Source organism: Panthera tigris, chromosome F2 (genome assembly GCF_018350195.1).
Source record: "Panthera tigris isolate Pti1 chromosome F2, P.tigris_Pti1_mat1.1, whole genome shotgun sequence".
Lineage (NCBI taxonomy): Eukaryota > Metazoa > Chordata > Mammalia > Carnivora > Felidae > Panthera > Panthera tigris.
In genome coordinates, this window is record NC_056676.1 from 16344085 (window position 1) to 16366646 (window position 22562).

Here is a 22562-nt window from a genome sequence, read left to right on the forward strand (position 1 = left end):
TGTGACTCCCTCTCTCTGCCCCTCTACCGCTCATACTCTGTCTCTCGAAAAATAAATAAATGTTAATGTGTGTGTGTATATATATATATATATATATATAAAAGAACACAAATGGATACAATACATACCTTTTTTTCCCTCTTTTGTTTAGTTCAATTTGGACAAACAGATCATTCTAAGATAATACTGCATGCTCCCCAAACTTTAAGGAACTCTGATTACCCAAGGGATCTTGTTAAAAAAAATTTGATTCAGTAGATGGAGGGAGGCCTGAGATTCTACATTTCCAGCAAGCTCCCAGATGAGGCCTATCTTGATGGAACTGGGAACTTAGGTGATAGACGTGAGACTATAATTAGGCAGATGCCTGAAAGATTTTTTCTTTTGCCAAAGCTTACCATTGAACTCAAAGAATGGTTTAGGTCTCTTAACAACTATGAGCTGCAGAGGGTACACACCCACAACCTAAATCCATATTCAGTTAAGCAAGTTTTTAAAAATATCATAAGCATGGAGTTCCTATCTGGCTTTCCCTTAATTAGCAATCAACTCTTTCAGAAGCTAGTTACCTCACTTGAGCCTCAGTTTCCTCTCGTAATAACCTTGAGTGATAGGATCAAAAACAAAACAAAACAAAAATATATAAAACTTGAAACGATACAACAGAGCACCAGCAATTACCAAACAAGAACAGAACTTAATCTTGTGGGTACTTATATTCCACCAGCTATTGGGGTATATTCTGCCCTAATACATCAGTACACTATCACGAAAGGAGCTGCAAACTGCACGAAGGTCTCCCAAGAACTTAGGAAAATACAGAGATGTGAATGCTGGTCTCTCTTGAATGGAGACAAACACAACGATGCCCTTCCATTCTTAGCAGACATGCAGGTGCACAAAAGATAAAGTTACCAAAGAACAAGCTGGAGAGGTGAAGATGACATCTATTAATACCACGGTTTGTAAAAATCAGACATGTGGGGGACGGAGAGGAACTGAACAAAGCTAACATTTTCACAGGGCACATTGGAGCCTGGCGCTATAAAGCGCTTGGTGGGACGCGCTGCTGGGTCGGGAGAAGGCCAGCGGAGCGCCTCGGCCCAGGCCGAGTTGCGGACATGGTGCAGGGGCCGCTTTCCGCGGCCTTCCGGGCTCCACCGCTTTGTCTGCCGCCCCTGGATCCTTACATACCACGCCAGAGCTTTAGGAGTCCGGAGCCGTCCGCACCATCAGGGCCACACCAACGAATGGAGCACAGGGACCCGGGAGGCGCAAAGACGGTCCCTCCGTTCGCAGCCGCCGGCCTCAGCGACGGCAAACAACCAGGTTAACTCTAGAAGCCAAAGAGCGAGGACGCTGGCGGGGAAAGGCTCTACAGACTCTCCCCCACGACCCTGGAACATCCGTCAGTTCTGCCCTCTCATTGGCTGAAACCATTCCAACGTGAGGATAAGACATCCAGTACGTGAAGGCCTTTTTAGACTAAAGCGTTCATTGGTGACCTAGGGAAATGCACTCAGTATTGAACGGAAGAGTCCAATGAGAGTCCAGGAACACTTGAATTGGACCAAACGACTCTCCGTTCGCTAAGCATTAGGCACGGAAAGAACCTTGGTTCCGGCCGAGAAACCGTCGTGGTTTCCCAACTACAATTTCCAGCTTTCCGGCGCTGAGGGGAATCTCTCTCTGCTCCTGCGTTCGGAGATTCAAATCGTACTTTTCGTTCTGGCAATTCTTTCAGTTCTAATAAAGGATTTTCATGTATTTCATTCGTTTTTGTGACCCTTAATTCATAATCTTTAAAGTTTCTTGGCGTTTTTGGTAAGAACATATTAGCACATTAGGCGTTTCGTTCATTTCTTGTTAGTGTCCACTGTCTTCCTAACACCGGGAAAGCTGCAAAGTACAGTTTTTTGTTTTAAATAATAACGTCTTTTCTGAAGGATTTTTTTTTTTTTTGGTAAGGGAAAGGGACTTCTAATTAGAACGTTCTCAAATTTGTCATGAAGTATTTTTTTAAATACTGTCTTCTATTTAGTTTATCATTGTAAAGATTATATACCTTTAACGATGACAGGCACCGGTTTTGTTTAGGTATAAATCTTGGGTTTTGAGGCTTTCTCTAAATATAAGTGTAATCTAAATTATATAGGTCAGTCTGAGAATAATGCATCCATTGCACGCAATAACTTCACTGAAAGGAATCTAGATTCTTTCGGTTTGATTTTGCCACATAGCTCATGTATTAAAGTCTCAAGGAATTTAAGAGGCCTCTAACAGGGAAAGTGTGGTTAAGAATAAATGTCGCCGGGCGGGGCGCCTGGGTGGTTCAGTCGGTTAAGCCTCCAACTTCAACTCAGGCCATGATCTCAGGGCTCAGGGTTCGTGGACTGGAGACCCTCATGGGCTCTGTGCTGACAGCTCAGAGCCTGGAACCTGCCTGGGATTCTGTGTCTTCCTCTCTCTCTCTCTGCACCTCCCTGGGGTGCCTTGCTGTCTCAGTGGGCAGAGCCTGCTACTCTTGATCTCCACGTCCTGAGTTCAAGCCCCAGGTTAAGTAAGCATAGAGCTTACTTTAAACAAACACCTCAGACTGTGTTCTACGCAATTGTCCCCAATACTTTGATTCCTAAGTGAATTCAAAATCCAGTTACTTCTCAAATTACTTTGCCCTTTCTTATTCTTAATTTCCTCTTCTAACAAGCTCAAGAAGAAAACAGGAGCAAAGTAGAATAGAAAAATGTCCCTTTCACACCATTTGACCTATAGCAAAAACAAGTGAGAAGTGATGCATAATGTCCAGCAGTAGAAGCACCAGCCTCATTTTAAATAATCAACCAGACCAACCAACTGCTGGAACTGAGGGGGGAAAAGGAAAAGTTAAAAAGGAGATTGTGATACATTTACAGTAAGAAAAAAGGGTGTAAAAAAGTAAATATAGGAAGTCCAAAGGGCACAGACAGGTTAAACATAATCCATTTGATTGAGTAAATGAAATTTTGTTCAGTATTGTTATTAAAAACAATGAAATAGCCCAGGAAAGTAAACTTGCTATTTTTTCTAAAATCAATTTATCAAAAAGAGAGAAGACAATTGGGATTTTCCCAACTAATAATTGATGACATAGATTTTTGGCAGTGGTCAGAATATATATTACATAGAGTCTTTCTTAGAAGTTCAAAATCTAAAGTTAAATATAATCATACCTCTGACATTAAAGTAGTGAGAAGACTAATCCTTCGCAAACTGCCATTACAGAGTTAGATGACTGGCATTTAAAAACAGGATGTAGTCACAAAAAATAATTAACAATTTCATAAGCACTTATGGACTACACGCCCCAGGAAGTTTAAGATTTTAAGAATTTATATTCCTATGTTAAAAATCTATGAACTTGACACCAGTAAAGTTATACTATCTGCCATTATGAGTCATTGCTAGTTCTGAGCCTCAGATATCTTTCCACAGGACACAGCTGGAATGTTAAGTTTCTCAATAGCTGTGTTGCTGAAGACCCAGGAATCAGATAAAGGTAGTTTCATTTATTCAATTATTTAATTAATTATTTTATTTATTTATTTAATAATTTTAAAGTGTTTATTTTAAAGTGCTTGAGAGTGAGAGAGAACATATGCACATGCAGGCAGTGGCAGAGAGAGAGGAAGAGAGAGAATCCCAAGCAAGCCCCATGTTGTCAACACAGAGCACGATGTGGGGCTCTATTTCACTAAACCGTAAGATTATGACCTGAACCAAAACCAAGAGTCAGACACGTAACCAACTGAGCCATCTACGCACCCCATTCACTTATTTTAAAACTATTTTCAGAACACATTCAATGTGCTAGAGACAGTCTTAGCGATGGATTCAAAAATACAAGAAAACATAATCACTGCCCTCAAGTTTATGGTCTAGTGTTATGGTTTCCAAAACTTATTGATCAAGTACTTCTTTCAGTTTAAAAAAATGTTTTGAGCACGCAGCTTGGTTATATGTATATTATTTATTCATAAATTCTATACACATACTATAAAACTAATATGTAGACTTAAAACATATCAAAATAGAAAATTTTAAAGGATGAGAAATAATTATAAATGTATTTGTATGTATCTGAATGAAAATAAAATTGCGTCCATATACATTATATACCAAAAAACTGATATTCCAGATGGATTAAAAACACAAGTATAAAAAATAAAATATTGAAAACCCTTTAAGAAAATCTTGGTGACTACATATAACAATATAGAAGTAGAGGAGACCTTAGACAAGACTAGAAACTCAAAAGTTAAAAAAGAAAGAAATTAGCGGCGCCTGGGTGGCTCAGTTGGTTGAGTGTCTGACTTCGGCTCAGGTCATGATCTCCCAGTCTGAGAGTTCGAGCCCCATGTCAGGCTCTGTGCTGACAGCTCAGAGCCTGGAACCTGCTTTGGATTCTGTGTCTCCCTCTCTCTGCCTTCCCCCACTCACGCTCTGTCTCTCTCTCTCTCTCTCTCTCTGTCTCAAAACTAAATAAACATTAAAATAATAATAATAAAAAAAAGAATCCAGCAAAATCTATTTTTTTTATTTTTTTAAATGTTTATTTAGTTTTGAAAGAGAGAGAGAGAGGGACAGCATGAGTAGGGGAGGGACAAAGAGAGGGAAATACAGAATCTGAAGCAGGCTCCAGGCTCTGACCTGTCAGTACAGAGTCCTATGCAGGGCTCAAACCCAGGAACCACGAAATCATGACCTAAGCCGAAGTCAGATGCTTAACAGACTGAGACACCCAGGCGCCCCCCAGCAAAATGTATTCTAAAAAATAATGTATTTTTTGACCCAGCAAATCCTCAAGAATCTAAAACATAAAAAGCATCAGTATATAAAGACGTAAGAACAAAGAGGTTTGTTGCAATATTGTTCACATAGGCAAAAAAAAAAAAAAAAAAAAGCCAATGAAAAAAACCCCAACATCAAATGAATACATATCAATAGTGGAATGTTTTAGTAAATGATGGTATATCTACAGGCCATGGACCATTATGAAAAATATATTAGAAAGAGACATTGAGGAATTTCCACATTGTTGACAAAAGTTGCTTTGAAGTATATATATATATATATATATATATATATATATATATATAAAATAGACACACAGTATGATCTTATTTTTGGAAGCAATAACAAATAATATCCTACACGTTTATATAAATGTGTACCATTATACATTATTCTATGAGCATGGAAAACATAGAGAAAGATACACTCTAAGTTTTCAGCATACATTACCTGAATGGGTGGGATAGGATCTTGGAGACTAGGTGCTCATCACATGCAAAAAAGTTAAAAATAAATTAGCTTTACTGGGGGTGTGTGTAAATCTAGTTCTATACATAATTTGATAAATGTTCATTAAGTAAAACCATATGTAAATGAAATGAAATGTAATCAACAAAAATCTAGGTGGTATTTTGTAGTTTCAAGGAATTTCTTCTGCAAGTAGTAGAGTGATAAACTTGGGGTCACCAAACAGTTACATCTGAGGAGGATACATTGTAAGAAATAAGACAGGAGACTGGTAAAGTTACCAATAAGCCTTACCCAGTGACTCAGTGTCTGTAGGACCTCATTCAGAAAAGCTACCTGGTGCCATTTGGGTCAAACAAATCAACTTTGACCACATGCTGGCTCTATGACTTTGTACTAATCACCTGGCTATGAGGATATCAATCTCCTCTAAAAAACAGATCATAGAACCTGCCTTCCACGACTGCCATAGAAATCAACAATTAAATAGTGTGAGAACACCTAGCCCACTGTCTAGAAGATGTTTCATAAATGTACATTTAGTCCCACTTCTCTCTGTATAAAAACCTGCTCTCCAGAAAAGATCTGATAAGAGCTAATTTGTAATGGTAAATTCTTGAGTGCTTACTGATACTAGAAAAAATTTAAAAAAAAGAAACATCACTCGTCACTTTCAGAGAATTTGAAGGAACCAACTCATTTTTCTGAAAACTGGTAATGATGAGAATCAAACAAAGCATTAAACCTGCCTTTCTTGTATGTATTATATTTCAGGGTAACAAAATAGTTGATGTGTGATAATTATTCTGAAAACTCGTAAATATTAAGAAACAAGCATTCAACTTGCTTTTCTTTACAAATGTGCCTCAAGGTGACCAGCTAGCTAATAAATGACACATACAGCCTCACTTTGTCTTAAAATCCCCCTTACATGGGCTCTTCACTGTCCTACCCAATGGTCTTTTGCCAGTTAGGTTTTTCTGGATTCTAACTCAGAACCTTCTAAGGCACATTTCAATGTGTTTTATTTTCTATAGACAGGCAATCAGAGCTAGAGAAAATGCAGAACTAGCGAGAGTCTTGATTTTCAGGGAAGATACTGTTTAAAACTTGCAGATTATTCAACCTATCTCATCAAATGGTATTGTCATTAGACCTAATATGAGATAGGCTGATGGATATATTTTGACATTTGTCTGTCCCCTACTTTACTAGTCACTGGATCACAAACACACAGCTGACTGTCATTCAGGGGTATCATTTATTGGGCCCTTGTGATAAACCAGACATTACCCTTAGTATTTTACAAATATTACACAATTGGTCCTCAGGGCCACTCTGTCATGTGGCTATTTTCCTTTCCCACTGTGCGGGTCAGGAAATTGAGACCTAGGGAGGCTAACTTGCCCAGGGCCACACAGCTGATAAGTGGCAGAGGATATTTTGAAGATGGGTCTGTCTCACTTGGAAGCCCACATTCCTTCTACAAGAGAAGTCAGCCTCACCATCTACCAATGTGAACAAATGGGAATCTGACCTCTTGTTAAATTTCTCCAAGGAATCTGGCCCACAACTAGCCCTGGTCACCTTTCTCTGGCTGAAAACACACTTAATAATGGATAAATCTCTGCCTAGACAATGGCATTATAATCCTTTAATCTGTTAGGAATCTGAAGGCATAGAAAGGTCGAGGGACTTTTTCAAGTCTGCACAGTGAGTAAGAGAGAGCACCAATTCTTTCTCCTCCAATCAATCAATCAATCAATCAATCAATCAACCAATCTGCCAGACAAAGTTTAAATTATTCTGGATTTTGCCCAGGGAGCTGAGGCATTTATTTGGGTAAAGAACTCCAGGATCAGACACACTAAAAAGAAAAGTCCATTTTCTTCTAAAATTCTCAAATAGATTGTCCTGTAACTTTCTACATTAGTTTCTGAACTTAGCTATGCAAAATAATTACCTAAAATTCTGGGAAGGGGCCTGGACATATGCCCTAAGGTGAAATTTAAGAACCCTCAATCTTGCTGAGATAGAAATTGTATTATTTATTGCTTTCAAACAAATCACTTCAAAACTTAGCAGTTTAACACAATAATCATTTATTATCTCATAGTTTCTTTGCATGCAGAATCCAAGTGTGGCTTAGTTTAGGGTGTCTAGCTCAGGGTCTCTCACAAGGTTGCAATCAAGGTGTCAGTGGTGTTCCAGTCATCTCAAGGCTCAACTGGGAAAGGATCTTTTACCAAATTCACTCACATGGCCATTAGCAGGATTCAGTTTCTCAAGGGTGATGAAAAGAGGGCCTCAGTTTCTTGCTGGCTGATGGCCAGAGGCCTCGCTCAGTTTCTTGCCACATAGGCCTCTCCATAAAGCAGCTCACAATATGGCAGTTGGCTTCTCTCAGAGACAGTAAAAGAAAGACCAATAGAAAGCAAGCAAGATGGAAGCCACACTCTTTTTTAGCCTAATCTTGGAACTGCCACCCTATCTATCTTGTATTCTATTCATTAGAAGGAGGACTTTAGGTCAAACCCACCCTCATCAAGAGGGGATTACACAAGGCTGTGAATATCAGGAGGCAGGGATCACTGGGGGCCATTTTAGAGGTTACCTATCACAGAGATGTAAATAAAGAATTAAAAAACAAGGAGGTGGGGAGCCTGGGTGGTTCAGTCAGTTAAGCGTCCAACTTAGGCTCAGGCCATGATCTCATGGTTCATGAGTTCGAGCCCCACATGGGGCTCTGTGCTGACAGCTCGGAGCCTGGAGCCTGCTTTGGCTTCTGTGTCTCCCTCTCTCTACCCCTTGCCTGTTCACACTCTGTCTCTCAAACATAAATAAACATTAAAAAAATTTAAAACAAACAAAAACAACACACAAAAACAAAAAATATATTTCCTAGCTCTGTCCACTAAGCGAGGTTAGATTCAATGATACCCCAGTAGCCACAAGTATACCCAGTGCCCAGATCTTGGCTTCTAAGTATCATTCCAGTGCTCCTTGGAGAAATGGCTGACTCTAATGCTGGGGCAGGAAAAATACAAGATTAGCTTGGAGCCTTTTATAGTTCAAGAAAACAGAAGATAACCAAAAACCAAAAAAACCACAGGAATCAACTGAAAAGAGCTCCCAGTGGCTAAAGCTGGAACAACTTGAGCAAAAAATAAAAATCATAATATAAAATATAAACAAAATATAAATATACATGATTCTTTATAAACAAATGATTGAGTATAAATAAATAATAAATCTTACTTAGAGAAGAACTCTAAATTACATAGCTATTCCACTCTAGGAGATGAAGCTTAATCTCTTATGACCCTTTAGGGTGGGTAGGATTTAGTGACTTGCTTCCAAAGAAGAGAGTATGGAAAGAAGGTAAAAAATGCAACTTTACAGTGGAGAAACTAGTAAATACTAACCTGGTCAGGTGATCACAGTTAACATCAGCAGAAATAAATCATGCTAATATCATGTACCCTCATGATGTGATGAGAAGGGCATCTCAACGTGTGGTATTTCCCTCAAACCTTATAACCCCAGTCTAATTCTGAGAAAAACAGCAGACCAATTCAAATCAAGGTAAATTGTATACTATGTCTGACCACACTCCTCAAAACTGTCATAGCCATATCAAGATTCTGAAAAACAAGGAAAAATGGAGAAACCATCACAGACCAGGAGTCTAAGTAAGAAGGTATGCTGACTGAATGCAAAGTAGCATCTTGGATTGGATCCTGGAACAGAAAAAGGACATAAATAAAACCTGAATAAAGCCTGGAGTGTAGTAAATAGTGAGGTACCTATGTTGGCTCCTTAATTTTATACATGCATCATGCTAATATAAAATGTTAGCATTAGGGGAAACTGGGTGAGGGGTAGGGACTTCTTAACTATCTTTGCAATTTTTCTGTAAATCTAAAATTATTCTAAAATAAAGTTTATTAAAAGCAAAAAGTGAAACAACGTGCTCATAATTTCAGGTGTGATGACTGGAAGATTTTCCTCTACTTTCTGGCTCAGCACATTTTGCATCCTTTCTCCTCCACCAGCCACATACTTCTGGTGCCAGGTGCCATGAGACACAATCATAGGCCCTTTGTGAGTGAGATGGCATATAATATGGCTACATTACAACACCATGAAAGTTAGCAATAACTTATCACAGAGGTAGCCTAGCTCAACTCCTCCCCTCACGCAGATCCCCCAAATGCCCACGTCACTAATGGGCACATAGCATGCAGAGAAGTGTGAAGAGAAGGAAGCTGGAACGGAGAAAATGTAGGTCTTAACCAGTCTCTGTTTGAAGGGTTCTTTAAGACATCTTATTACAGAGTAGAAAACAACAGATAACCATGTGAACTCAGCGCTAGCATCCCTCCTTGGGTCTTAGAAAGGGCTGGTCCAAGTCAAGGGGCCTGAGCACAAACTTTATTAGATTCTCAGTAAATCTACCCTTTAAAGATCTCACAAGAAACAATTAAACTTTGCCAGAAACACCAGTATCCTTTGCCTCCACTCCTTTAGCTCAGGAGCATCAACTTTCATCAAGCCTCAGCTGAAGCGCACATCTGGAATGTGTTTCTTGAGCCCCTGAGCTGGCTTAGGCAGGTCTCCCAGGCTCCCTACATTCCTCCATTATAGCATTAGGCTAAAAAAGTTTGTGTTTCTATCTTTCTGTTAGGCTGTAGGCTCACCAAGGGCATGGTTCAAGGCTTTTAAAGACTTTGTACTGTCATAATGGGCCCCCAACAAGCCCTTGTTGACTAAACGAATTAACACCCTTGCTGAAGTTGGGAAGCCCTGGCCAGGAAGGGACTTGGGCACCAGGGCTAAAACCATCATAGCTCTGGTGCCTGCCCAGTGACCTGTGGAATCTATTACAGAGGGAGGGTGAGAGAGACAGCCAATCAGCAACAGCCTTTTGAAAGGCCATACAGAAACAAGATTTTTACTCTACATATGAATTTCTTACGGGGCCTACACACGTTACCATGCTGAATTTATTCTTAGCTATAATGTAATGATAATTTCATGGCAGAATTATTTGAAATCTAGTGTCACAGAATATTCAACTGTTAAAAAGCATGTGTCCCCATGAATCAGACCAAACAGATGGTGTAACTGAAGACAGTAAAATCCTCATCCATGCTCTTTGTATACCCCGCGCCCTCAAACCCCCTAAACACAAACACACCCCGGATATAAAGCTCACGTGGGAAGATCTGCCAGGTAAATACAAGTCCCAACAGCGTGGGATAAAAGGGATAAAAGGGCTCGACATAAGTCAGGTTAACAAGGGCTTAAGACTCCCACCTTCTTTCCAGGTGATACACATTTACGGCTACATTCAGAATGTGGATCTTGCTACACATTTACAGAATGGGGTTTACTAGCAAAGTACTTTCCAGGACAGAGCAGTGAAGACACAAACAAAGCTAGGTCCACGCGATAGCACCCGCTTCCCTCCAAGCTCCACGCATGCGCACACTGATTGTGAAAGGTGGGGGCAGGCGCGTGGGGCGGTAGTTTCTCTTCCCCTCCCCGTTCTGCCTACCCGCCTCTGGGCCGGAGGAAGCAGCTGATTGGTCAGTCTGGTCCGGACTCGGGGCGGAGATTGGGTGATTGGCAGTAACGCCCGGGGTAGCCAAGCTGGAAGCAGGGGAAGCTCAAGAAGGCTCCTGGCTGCCTCGCGGCCGAGGTAAGTGGGGGCTAGGGACTCGGGAAAGCGGTTGGCGTGGAGTCGAGGAAGCGTCAGCAGGTCTGAGGGCGGTGGGAAGCCCTAATAACAGAGTAGGAGCTGAAGGAGCCGTGGGTTCGGGCATTCGAGGAGGACCGCGGGCTCCATGGGCCGGTTGGGTGTCTGCGCCGCGGCTGAAGAGAGGCGGAGACGTTCTCGGGCTGCCGGGGTGGCTGAGGGCCCTGGTGGGGCTGGAGCATTGGCGGAGCGGAGGGAAGTCGGCCGACTTTGTCCTGAAGGCTGGGACTCACCCACGCACATCTGCCCCCTCCCTTCCGCTCCTGGTGCATCCTTCGGGGTCCACAGTAGGAGCGCCAGCCGCAGGTCCCTGGGAGGCCGCCCTTTGCGGTGGTTCCCTTGGGCGTTGCACTTTTTCCTGAGACTAGACCGGTCGGACTCGCGGGTGCACCTCCGGGCCGGACCTCGGGGATTCTGGGAGGAGGAGCACGCCTGCTGTTCGGCCTGGGAGGTTTAACCAGCCTCACCTGGCTTGTGTTGCTGTTTCACTTTTCGCCTCCCAGAACTTCCCAATGTAGCTTCCTGACCGTAACAAGATTTGCGTTAAGCCCCAAAGAAAAATCATCCTTTGACATTTAAAAACACCCTTTATTTTAGAAGTCTTTAAATACACAGGACGAGAGGTTAGTATAACGAACTTGGCGAACCCATCACCCGATTGTAACAATTGTCAACATATGATCGGCTTGCCCCCCCCCCCCCCCCAAGTAAATCCCAGACATTTAATTTCTCTTAGAAATTTCTTCAGCTTTGTCATGGTCAATAATTATAGTTTTTTGTAATCAATTGCTTTTAAGAGGGGTTCAGTAAAACAAGGCACACTTGAAGGTGTAGACAGCGGAAATTTAGTTTGCACTGCAAGAATGTGGTCAGTTCTCCGACAGAGCACTTTCACTACCCTAAGCTCAGGTTTTCAAAATCACTGAAAACAAAGGTACCAACCAGTGTAGTCTTGGCAGTAACATTATTGCTTTTGAGCAGTAATGTTAATATTGATAATTTCTATTTATATGGCACTTGGTACGTATGAAGCACTGTGAAATTGTTTCCACCTATTCATTTAATTTTTACAACAGCCATGTGAAGTAGGTATTATCCCATTTTACAGATGAGAGAAAAGAGACACTAAGCAACTTGGCCAAGGTCACACTGATGTAAATAAGGGGGAGGGCAGAGGGGCCTGTGGTTTAGGATGTTAACCCTGGTCAGTGTCAAATTCTTGCTCTTTTAACCATAATTGAATAAGAATTGTGGAATAAATGTAACTGCATGATGTAAATGTAAATACGTAAGGGAAGAAAAAAACCCTGGAATTTGAGTATAACAGTAAAATAGGTATTTTTGTTTCAAATGGTAAAGGGTTAATGCAATTGATTAAAAAAAATTTTTTTGAACATTTATTTATTTTTGAGAGGCAGAGAGAGAACACAAGTGGGGGAGGGGCAGAGAGAGAATGAGACACAGAATCTGAAGCAGGCTCCAGGCTCTGAACTGTCAGCACAGAGCCTGCGGTGGGGCTCAAACTCACAAACCATGAGATCATGACCTCAGCTGAAGTTGGACGCTTAACTGACTGAGCCACCCAGGCACCCCTGCAATTGATTTTAAAATCGAAGTATGTAAATACAGATCAATAAATACAAGTGTTTAAAATTTCTATAGTATATGGCCAGTTAAAGGGGAAAAGAAACCAGGGAAAATATACTTCAATGAATAGTCTCTACCTCCTTTGGCATTTAGCATGTACTGGATATTTATATTGAATACTTTAAACTATATCTTTTATCTTCTCAGTCTTATGCTATCTTTTTTTTTTTAATGTTTATTTATTTTTGAGGGAGAGAGTACCCAAGGGTGGGGGGGCACAGAGAGAGGGGGACAGAGGATCTGATTCGGGCTCTGACAGCAGAGAGCCAGATGTGGGGCTCGAACTCATGAACCGCAAGATCATGACCTGAGCCAAAGTCGGATGCTCAACCAACTGAGCCACCCAGGCACCCTTCAATCTTATACTGTTTCTAAGACAACATCTTTATTCAAATAACGTTAGAGGAATAAGGAACTAGAGACAGCAGGACTTTTTCAGAGGACAGCAGGTTAGACCAGTTAAATTGAAGTTTAGGATTCCTACTGTAGGAAGTCTAGAAGGTAAAGTTAGGCTCACATGTGAAGTAATTTGAGTGCCAAGTTTAAGGAGTTTGAACTTGAGCAAAACAGTGACTCACTGATTGCAACCATCCCTTAGGAAGAGTGAGGTGGCACTATCATGGACAGCTTCACCTGAGATGTGAAAAGATTAGTGACCAGACCCGGTGAATATATAGGAAAAAGATGGGGGTAACTTGAATTTATGGATATAAAGCAGGAAATAGGAAAAAAAAAATAGCCTGAAAAGGGGGGATGGAAAGATAGTTTGGTTCTGAAGTGCTGGTAAATTTCGGTTTCCACAAGTTTATTTTCCTAGGCAGTTTTTAAAAATTTTTCTTATTGAACTGTAGTTGATATACAATATTATATTAGTTTTAGGTGTACAACATGGTGATTTGATATTTATATGTATTACAAAATGATTACCAAGTAAGTTTAGTTACTATCTGTCACCATACAAAGTTATTGTGGTTTTATTGACTGTATTCCCTATGGTGTACTTTACATCCCCATGACTAATTTTATAACTGGAAGTTTGTACCTCTTGACTTATTTCACCTCTTTCTCTGGCAACCCCCAATTTGTTCTCAGTCTATGAGTCTCTGTTTTGCTTTGCTTGTTTTTTGTTTTGTTTTGTTTTGTTTTAGATTCCACATACAAGTGAAATGATACATTCTCTGACTTATTTCACTTAGCATACCCTCTAAGTTCATCCATTTGGTTGAAAACGGCAAAATGTCATTCTTTTTATGGTTGAGCAATATTCCACTGTATATACATATCACAGCTTTATCCATTCATTTTTATCAGTGGACACTTAGATTGCTTCCATAGTTTGGCTATTGTAAATACTGTAATGAACTTAGGGGTGTATATATCTTTTTGAATTAGTGTTCTCATTTGTTCAGATAAATACCCAGAAGTAGAATTGCTGCATGATATGGTATTTCTATTTTTAATTTTTTAAGGAACTTTCATACTCTTTTCCTTAGTGGCTGTACAGATTTACATTACCACCAATAGTGTAGAAGGGTTCCCTTTTCTCCACATTCTTCCCAACACCTGTTGTTTCATGTCTTTTTTTATGATCATTAATATTTTGTTTAAAATTTTATAGTATAAAATCTTACAGAAAAGAGATAAAACACTCCCTTGTTTTATGAGGCCAGTGTAAATTTAAGAACAAAATTACACACACACACACATGCACACGAGAAAAATTACCACCCCAATAAGTAAAGAAAAGCATTTGATACAATTCAGTATCCACTTATGCTAAGGCCACTGAATACTCAGGCATGCTCAGATTAAAAGGGAACTTTTGATCTGATGAAGAGGATTTACATAAAAGTTACAGTATCGTTATCATGCTTAATGATGAAATATTATTTCCCTCCATGAGTTAAGAAATGAGACAAAAATGACTGCTATCAACACTTCTGAACAGTTCAGTAAAGCCAGGAAAAAGACAAGGAGGTTCAAAATTTGGAAACAGCTGATACGGTTGTCACAAAAATTTGAAAATATACTTTATTAGAACTAATTAGTACATGTTGCAAATTAGATAGTAAAGTTATACAAACCATAAAACTTGCAGTAGCTTTAAAAAAGCTCCTAATATTGAAGAATAAATTTAAATATTTGCAAAGCCTCTACATGGAAAACTACAAAATGTGATAAAAATTAAAGTAGACTCAAATGAAGGTAAATTGGGAGTTTGAGTATTGTTATGGTGTCAATTCTCCCCAAATTTATCTGTAAATTTACTGTGATTCCCATTAAATGTAGGTTTGGTTTTATGGCAATTGAGAGGTGATTCTGTAATTTATATGGGAATGTATAAGACCAGAAGCAATAACGTTCTAAAGAAAAACAAAGCCAGAGAACTTACACTGCTGGATATCAAAACTTAATACAAAGCTATAATTAAATAGAACAGTGGTACAAAGCAAAGTATTCTGAATTAGATTCTGATGTCCTTCCAGTATACTGTGCTGAGGCAACTGAATATCCATATGGAAAACAACCAACTTCATGCTAATCATAAACATGCATTTCTGGTGTATCTAAAGCTAAATACCCAACGTGAAACAAAACTTTCTGAAAAAGACACAGGAGAATATCTGCATGATCATGGTATAGACAGAGATTGATTTGTTAAGGACACAAAATACACAAAAACAAATAATGGGGAAGGGGCAGAGAGAGAATTCCAAGCAGGTTTGCACTGTCAGCGCAGAGCCCAGTGTGGGGCTCAAACTGACAAAAGGTGAGATCAAGACCTGAGCCAAAGCCAAGAGCCAGACACTTAACCAAGGGAGCCACCCAGATGCCCTTTAATATGTTAAGTAATCTCTACACCCAATTTGGGGCTCAAACTGGATCATATGGTAATTCTATTTTTAATTTTTTGAGGAACCTTTGTACTGTTTGCCACAGTGGCTGCACCAATTTACATTCCCACCAACAGTGCATGAGGGTTACTTTTTCTCTGCATTCTTGCCAACACTTGATATTTCTTATCTTGATGCTAGCTATTGACTGGTGTAAGGTTGATATTGTTGCTTTGATTTGCATTTCCCTGATGATTAGTGATGTTGAGTATCTTTTCATATGTCTATTGGTCAACTATATGACTTCTTTGGAAAAATATCTATTCAGGTCCTCTGTCCATTTTTTAATCAGTTTATGGTTTTTTGGTGTGGGGTTTTATGTATATATTTTGGACATTAACCCCTTTATCAGATACATCATTTGCAGGTACCTACTCCCATTCTACAGATTACCTTTAATAGTTTCCTTTGCTGTGCAAAAGCTTTTTAGTTTGATGTAGTTCCAATTATATGTTTTTGCTTCTGTTGCCTTTGCCTGAGGAGACAGATAGCTGTGCCAAAAAATACTGTTAAGACTGATGTCCAAGTTTACTGCCTGTTTTCTTTTAGGAGCTTTATGGTTTCAGGTCTTACATTTAAGACCTTTATTCTGTTTTGAGCTTATTTTTGTATATGGTGTAAGAAAGTGGTCCGGTTTCATTCTTTTGCATGCAGTTTTCCCATGTCCAGTTTTCCCAACGCTGTTTATTGAAGAAACTGTCTCTTCCCCATTTTATTTTCTTGCCTCTTTTGTTGTAGATTGATTGACCATGTATGGTTTATTTCTAAGCTGTCTATTCTGTTCCATTGATCTTTTTGTCTGTTTTTATGCCAATATCATCTGTTTTGATTTTTATAGCTTTGTAGTATAGTTTGAAATCTGGGAGCATGAAATCTCCAGCTTTGTTCCTTTTTTTTTTTAATTAGTTTTTATTAACATTCTTTTTTTGAGAGAGAGAGGGAGACACAGAATTTGAAGCAGACTCCAGGCTCTGAGCTGTCAGCACAGAGCCCAACGCGGAGCTCAAACCCATGAACCGCAGGATTATGACCTGAGCTGAAGTCAGATGCTCAACCGACTGAGCCACCCAGGAGCCTCTCTTCTTTGTTCTTTCTCAAGATTGCTTTGGCAATTGGAAGATCATTTGTAGTTCTATAGAAATTTTAGGATTATTTTTGTATGAAAAATGCTATTGGAATTTTGATAGGGATTGCATTGAATTTATAGATTGCTTTGGATAATAGAGACATTGTAACAATATTAATTCCTCCAACCCATGAGCATAGTGTATCTTTCCGTTTATTTGTGTCATCTTCAGTTTCCTTTTATCAGTGTCTTCTAGTTTTCTAAGCACAGATCTTTTACTCCTTGGTTAAATTTATTCCTAGGTATTTTCTTCTTTTTAATGCAATTGTAAATGGGATTATTAATTTATCTTTCTAATAATTTGTATTCATGTCTGGAAAGCCAACAGATTTCTGTATATTAATTTTGTATCCTGCATCTTTACTGAATTCATTTATTAGTTGTAATAGTTTTTTGGTGGAGTCTTTAGGGTATTCAATATGTAATATCAAGTCATCTGCAAATAGTGACCGTTTTTTATTTCTTCCTTACCAACTTGGGTGTCTTCTGTTTCTTTTCTGATTGTTGTGGCTAGGATTTGCAGTACTGTGTTGAATAAAAGGCTGGCATAGGCATCCTTGTCTTGTTCCTCACATTAGAGGAAAAGCTTTCAGATTTTCACTGTTAAGTATGATGTTAGTTGTGGGATTATAATATATGGCCTTCATTATGTTGAGGTACATTCCCTTTATAACCATTCTGTTGAGTTTGTTTTTTTTTTTTATCATGATGAATGTTGATTTTTATCAAATGGTTTTTCTGTATCTATTGAGGTGATCATATGATTTTTATCTTTCATTTTGTTAATGTGCTGTACCGCACTCGTTAATTTGTAGCTGTTGAACCATTCTTGTATCCCCTGAATAAATCCCACTTGATCATGGTGTACGATTCTTTTAAGGTATTGTTGAATTTCGTTTTTGCTAATACTTTGTTGACAATTTTTGCACCTGTGTTCCTAAGGCATATTGGCCTGAGTTTTCTTTTCTTTTCTTTTTTTTTTTTTGTAGTTTTGATAACAAGGCAGTGCTGGACTTGAAGAATGAATTTGGAAGTTTTTCTTTCTGTTTTATTTTTTAGAATGGTTTCAGAAGGATAGGTATTAACTTTTTAAATGTTGGGTAGAGTTCGCTTGTGAAGTCATCCGGTCTTGGGCTTTTGTTTGTTTGGAGTTTTTTGATTGCCAGTTGAAATGAATAGTAATCAGTCTGTTCAGATTTTCTATTTCTTCCTGAGTTAGTCTTAGAAGAGTGTATGTTTCTGGGAATTTATCCATTTCTTCTAGGTTGTGCAGTTTGACAGCCTATAATTGTTCTAGTAATCTCATAATCCTTTGTATTTCTATGGTATTGGTTGTAACTTCTCTTTCTGATTGTATTTCTTTGACATCTTCCTCATTTTTTCTTGATTAATGTGGCCAAGGCTTTATCAATTTTGTTTACCTTTTAAAAAAATAGCTCTGAGTTTCATTAATCTTTTCTGTTATTTTATTTTATTTTTATATACTTCATTTATTTTTACAGTTGACTCTTGAACAGAGGGGGGCAGTTGAAGTCCTGACATCCCTCCATGCAGTTGGAAATCTCCCTATAACTTTTGATTTCCCAAAAATGTAACTACCAAACTAGAAAAAGAAAGTGTTGTTAAGAAAATTATAAGAGAGGGGCACCTGGCACCTGAGTCTCTCAGTTGGTTAAGCATCTGACTTCAGCTCAGGTCATGATTTCATGGCTTGTGGGTTCGAGTCCCGCATCGGGTTCTGTCCTGACAGGTTGGAGCCTGGAGCCTGCTTCAGATTCTGTGTCTCCCTCTCTCTGCCCCTCCCATGCTTGTACTCTGTCTTTCTCACTCAAAAAGTAAATAAACACTTAAAAACATTTATAAGAGGAAATACATATACAATACTGTGCTGGACATATTGAAAAAAAATCCACATAAAAGTAGACGTGCACTGTTCAAACCCATGTTCTTCAAGAGTCAGCTGTATTTTTTTTCTACCATGGGCTTTGTTTTTCCGTATTTTATTTCCTTTAGGTGTAAGATTATATTGTTTATTTGAGATTTTTCTTGATTCCTGAGATAGGCCTATATTGCTATAAACTTGCCTCTTAGAACTGCTTTTTCTTTGCCCCATATATTTTGGAATATTTTGTTTTCATTCTCATTCATCACAATGTATTTTTTGATTTCTCTTTGACCCATTGGTTGTTCAGTACCATGTTGTTTAGCCTCCGTATGTTTGTGGTTTTTTCTACTTTTTTTTCTTGTAATTGATTTCGCGTTTCATACTGTTGTGGTTAGAAAAGATGCTTGATATGATTTCAGTCTACTTATATTTGAGAGAAATTTTGTGGCTTAATGTGGTGTTCTGGAAAATGTTCCATAGACACTTGAAAAGAATATGAATTCTGTTTATGGATGGAATACTCTATATGTATCTGTTAAGTCCATCTGGCTTAATGTGTCATTTACTGTTTCCTCATTGATTTGCTGTCTGACTGATCTATTGATGTAAATGGGTGTTAAAGTCCCCTACTGTTGTGTTACTGTACAATTTCTCCTTTTATATATGTTATTTCCTTTTTTATATCTGTTAATATTTGCTTTATATATTTAGGTGCTCTTTGAAATGTTAATTACTGTCAGCTACTCAGCTATTCTTTTGTATGTTTGTTGTGTACCATTTATACAAATACACAGTTTATTATTATTTTTTAAAGTTTATTTATTTGGGGGCGCCTGGGTGGCTCAGTTGGTTAAGTGTCCAACTTCAGCTCAGGTCGTAATCTCCCGACTTGTGGGTTTGAGCCCCGTGTCGGGCTCTGTGCTGACAGCTCAGAGTCTGGAGCCTGCTTTGGATTCTGTCTCCCTCTCTCTCTGCAGTGTGAGCACAGAGCCCGATGTGGGGCTTGAATCCATGAACCGTGAGACTATGACCTTAGCTGAAGTCGGACACTTAACCCTCTGAGACACCCAGGCACCTCTAAATTACACAGTTTAGATAAAAAACATAAAATGTCACTATAATCCCACCATTTAAGGATTTTAGCCTCAAGTTTTAGCCTAAGTCCTAGAGAAGAGGTTGGCAAACTATGGCCCAATAGCATAAACTGGCCTGAGGCCTGTTTTTGTATGTGAGCTAGGAGTGGTTTTTACATTTGTAAGGAGTTAGAAATAAATTTTAAATGGACTATTTTGTGATTGTTGGTTCATAAGCTCCTTAGGAGCTTCCTGGTTGTTCTGAAACCTGACATGGTTCTTGGACAGCTGGGAGAGACTTGAAGAAAGAGGCAAGCCGTTCTGGATGGGTAGGTAGCAGGTTTAATAAACAAGGGAACTCACTAGGCTTATCTTGAGAAGCCGCAGGACAGATCTCCACACCTGCCTGCCAAATCTTAAAAGTTTCAATAGGGGCCTTAACTGGGTTCAATCACATATACTCCTCAGATGGTCTTAACACCATATCACTATCTCAAGGGTTTGTCTTTAGGGCAACTTCTGGGAGGGGGGGGAAGCAATTCGAGTGCACACTGCAAGGGTGGGAGAGGGTGAGGAGCCTCCTGTTGCCAAGAGTCCAGCTCACGGGACTTAAAATTCATCTTTTTATGTCTGCTTAGTCTTTCAAGGTATGCATGAGGTACTTTTGTGTATTTAAATAACTCTCTTTTGTTAGATGTTTTGGTTTCTTTTCCATTTTTTTAAACTATTACAATACTTAGGACAGCTTTTCTATTCAGAATTTTGTCAGTATCAGATTATTTCTATAGGATAAATTTTTAGAAGTGAAATTGCTAGTATGTACATATTGTCAGGTTGCCCATCAGACATATTGGACAATATGCCTCTGCCAATATTGGGTTGTCTCCTTTTTCATCTTTGCCAATTTGATAGGGAAAAAGAGATATTTTAGTTAAGGTTTATTTGATTATTAGGTCATTAACATTTTTTCATGTTGATTGTCCGTTTGTATTTCCACTTATAAAATGCTTACTCATGTCCTTTTCCTGTTTTTCCATTAGGCTTCTGATCTTTTACTTGTTGATTTACAAACACTATATATACATTTGGGATAGTAATCACTTGTTATATGCAAGTTGCAGATACGTGTCTTTTTTTTTTTTAATGGGCCTTTTTTTTTTTTTTGGTCTATTTATTTTAAGACAGTGAGAGAGAGGGGGAGGGGCAGAGAGAGAATTCCAAGCAGGCTTCACACTGTCAGTGCAGAGCCCAATGTGGAGCTCAAACTCACAAACCATGAGATCATGACCTCAGCTGAGATCAAGAGTCAGATGCTTAACTGACTGAGCCACCCAGGTGCCCCAAGGTAAGATATCTCTTTATCCCAGTCCGTTTCGGTACTGACAGGAAGTACAGCCTATAGTGAAATTATTTATTTATTTATTTTTTAAAAGTTTATTTATTAGAGAAAGAGCATGAGCAAGGGAGGGGCAGAGAGAGAGAGAGGGAGAGAGAATTCCAAGCAGGGGCTTGAACCCACAAACCATGAGATCATGACCTGAGCTGAAACCAAGAGTCAGATGCTTAACTGACTGAGCCACTCAGTCATCCCTATAGTGAAGGTTTTTAAGATGAATGTGGAAAAATATCCTGAAATAACAAGCAGTGATTGCATAGATATTACTGCTTGGGATGAAATTAAAACTTATTTTTGTTTTAGTTAGTTATTTAAACTAATATCTATTTTACCATTATTGCTATACTTTTTAAAAAAAGATTTTAAGTAATTAAAAAAAAAAAAAAATCTGTGTCTCCCTCTCTCTGACCCTCCCCTGTTCATGCTCTGTCTCTCCCTGTCTCAAAAATAAATAAAATGTTAAAAAAAAAAAAAAAAAAGATTTTAAGTAATCTCTACATCCAATGTGGGATGTGAACCTACAACCTCAAGATCAAGAGTCCTATGCTCTACTGACTGAGCCAGCCAGATGCCCCTGTATGGTTTTTTTTAATTTTTTTTTTAATGGAATCACACACACAAAAAGGAATCACAGGTATATGGTAGTTTGCAACTTCTTTCATGTATTTTTATTATGAACATTTTTGTATATAACTTTTTGTTTTAATGGCCATAAACTTAGAGTGGATATATTGAATTTATTCTGTTGATGGACATTGAGTTTGCTTCTAAATTTTCTCTTTTTACACTGATGCTCAGTAAATACCTTCTCCAGTTTTATAAACTAATAATGTTTATTTACAAAGGTCTAATTTACTGAGTTTTGCCCCTCAGGCAATTTTTTATACACATAATATGCAGGGGGCAGTAATTATTACACAACTTATGAAAATCACCGTTAAAAAATTTTTTTATTAAAAAAATTTTTTTTTAATGTTTATTTATTTTTGAGAGACAGAGTTCGATCAGGGGAAGGGCAGAGAGAGAGGGAGGCACAGAATCTGAAGCAGGCTCCAGGCTCTGAGCTGTCAGCAGAGTCTAATGCGGGGCTTGAATTCATTAACTGTGAGATCATGACCTGAGCCGAAGTTGGACCCTTAACTGACTGAGCCACCCAGGTGCCCCTGAACAGTTTTTTCAAAAGATTGTTTTTAAATTGATGCCAGAAGCGGTGCCTGGGTGGCTCAGTCGGTTGAGCATCTGACTTTGGCTCAGGTCATCATCTCACAGTTCCTGGGTTCGAGCCCTGCATTGGGCTTTCTGCTGTCTGCTTGGAGCCAGCTTTAGATCCTCTGTCTCCCTCCCTCTCTGCACCTCCCCCGGTCCCTCCCTCCCTCTGTCCCTCCCTCCCTCCCTCTCCCTCTCAAAAATAAATAAATATTACAAAATAAAATAAAATTGATGCCATAGTACTTAATTCATTTGCATGGGAGTGCTTAAAAT

At 38.9% G+C, this 22562-nt stretch overlaps 2 protein-coding genes across 8 annotated transcripts in view; one reads left to right on the plus strand and one right to left on the minus strand.

Moving 5' to 3' along the window:
- ARMC1 (armadillo repeat containing 1) overlaps nucleotides 1-10941 on the minus strand; it is a 67880-nt gene extending 56939 nt beyond the window's left edge. For 3 of the 4 annotated variants that reach the window (XR_006212803.1, XR_006212802.1, XM_007085011.3), the window contains exon 1: nucleotides 1195-1396. The gene's annotated coding sequence lies outside the window, so the exon portion shown is untranslated. Of the gene's footprint in view, nucleotides 1-1194; nucleotides 1397-10858 lie in introns of those variants that run through there. The other variant, XM_042972719.1, reaches the window with a different exon arrangement.
- MTFR1 (mitochondrial fission regulator 1) overlaps nucleotides 10142-22562 on the plus strand; it is a 62777-nt gene continuing 50356 nt past the window's right edge. For 2 of the 4 annotated variants that reach the window (XM_042972714.1, XM_007085012.3), the window contains exon 1: nucleotides 10921-11002. The gene's annotated coding sequence lies outside the window, so the exon portion shown is untranslated. Of the gene's footprint in view, nucleotides 10534-10920; nucleotides 11003-11022; nucleotides 11063-22562 lie in introns of those variants that run through there. The other 2 variants (XM_042972713.1, XM_042972712.1) reach the window with 2 other exon arrangements.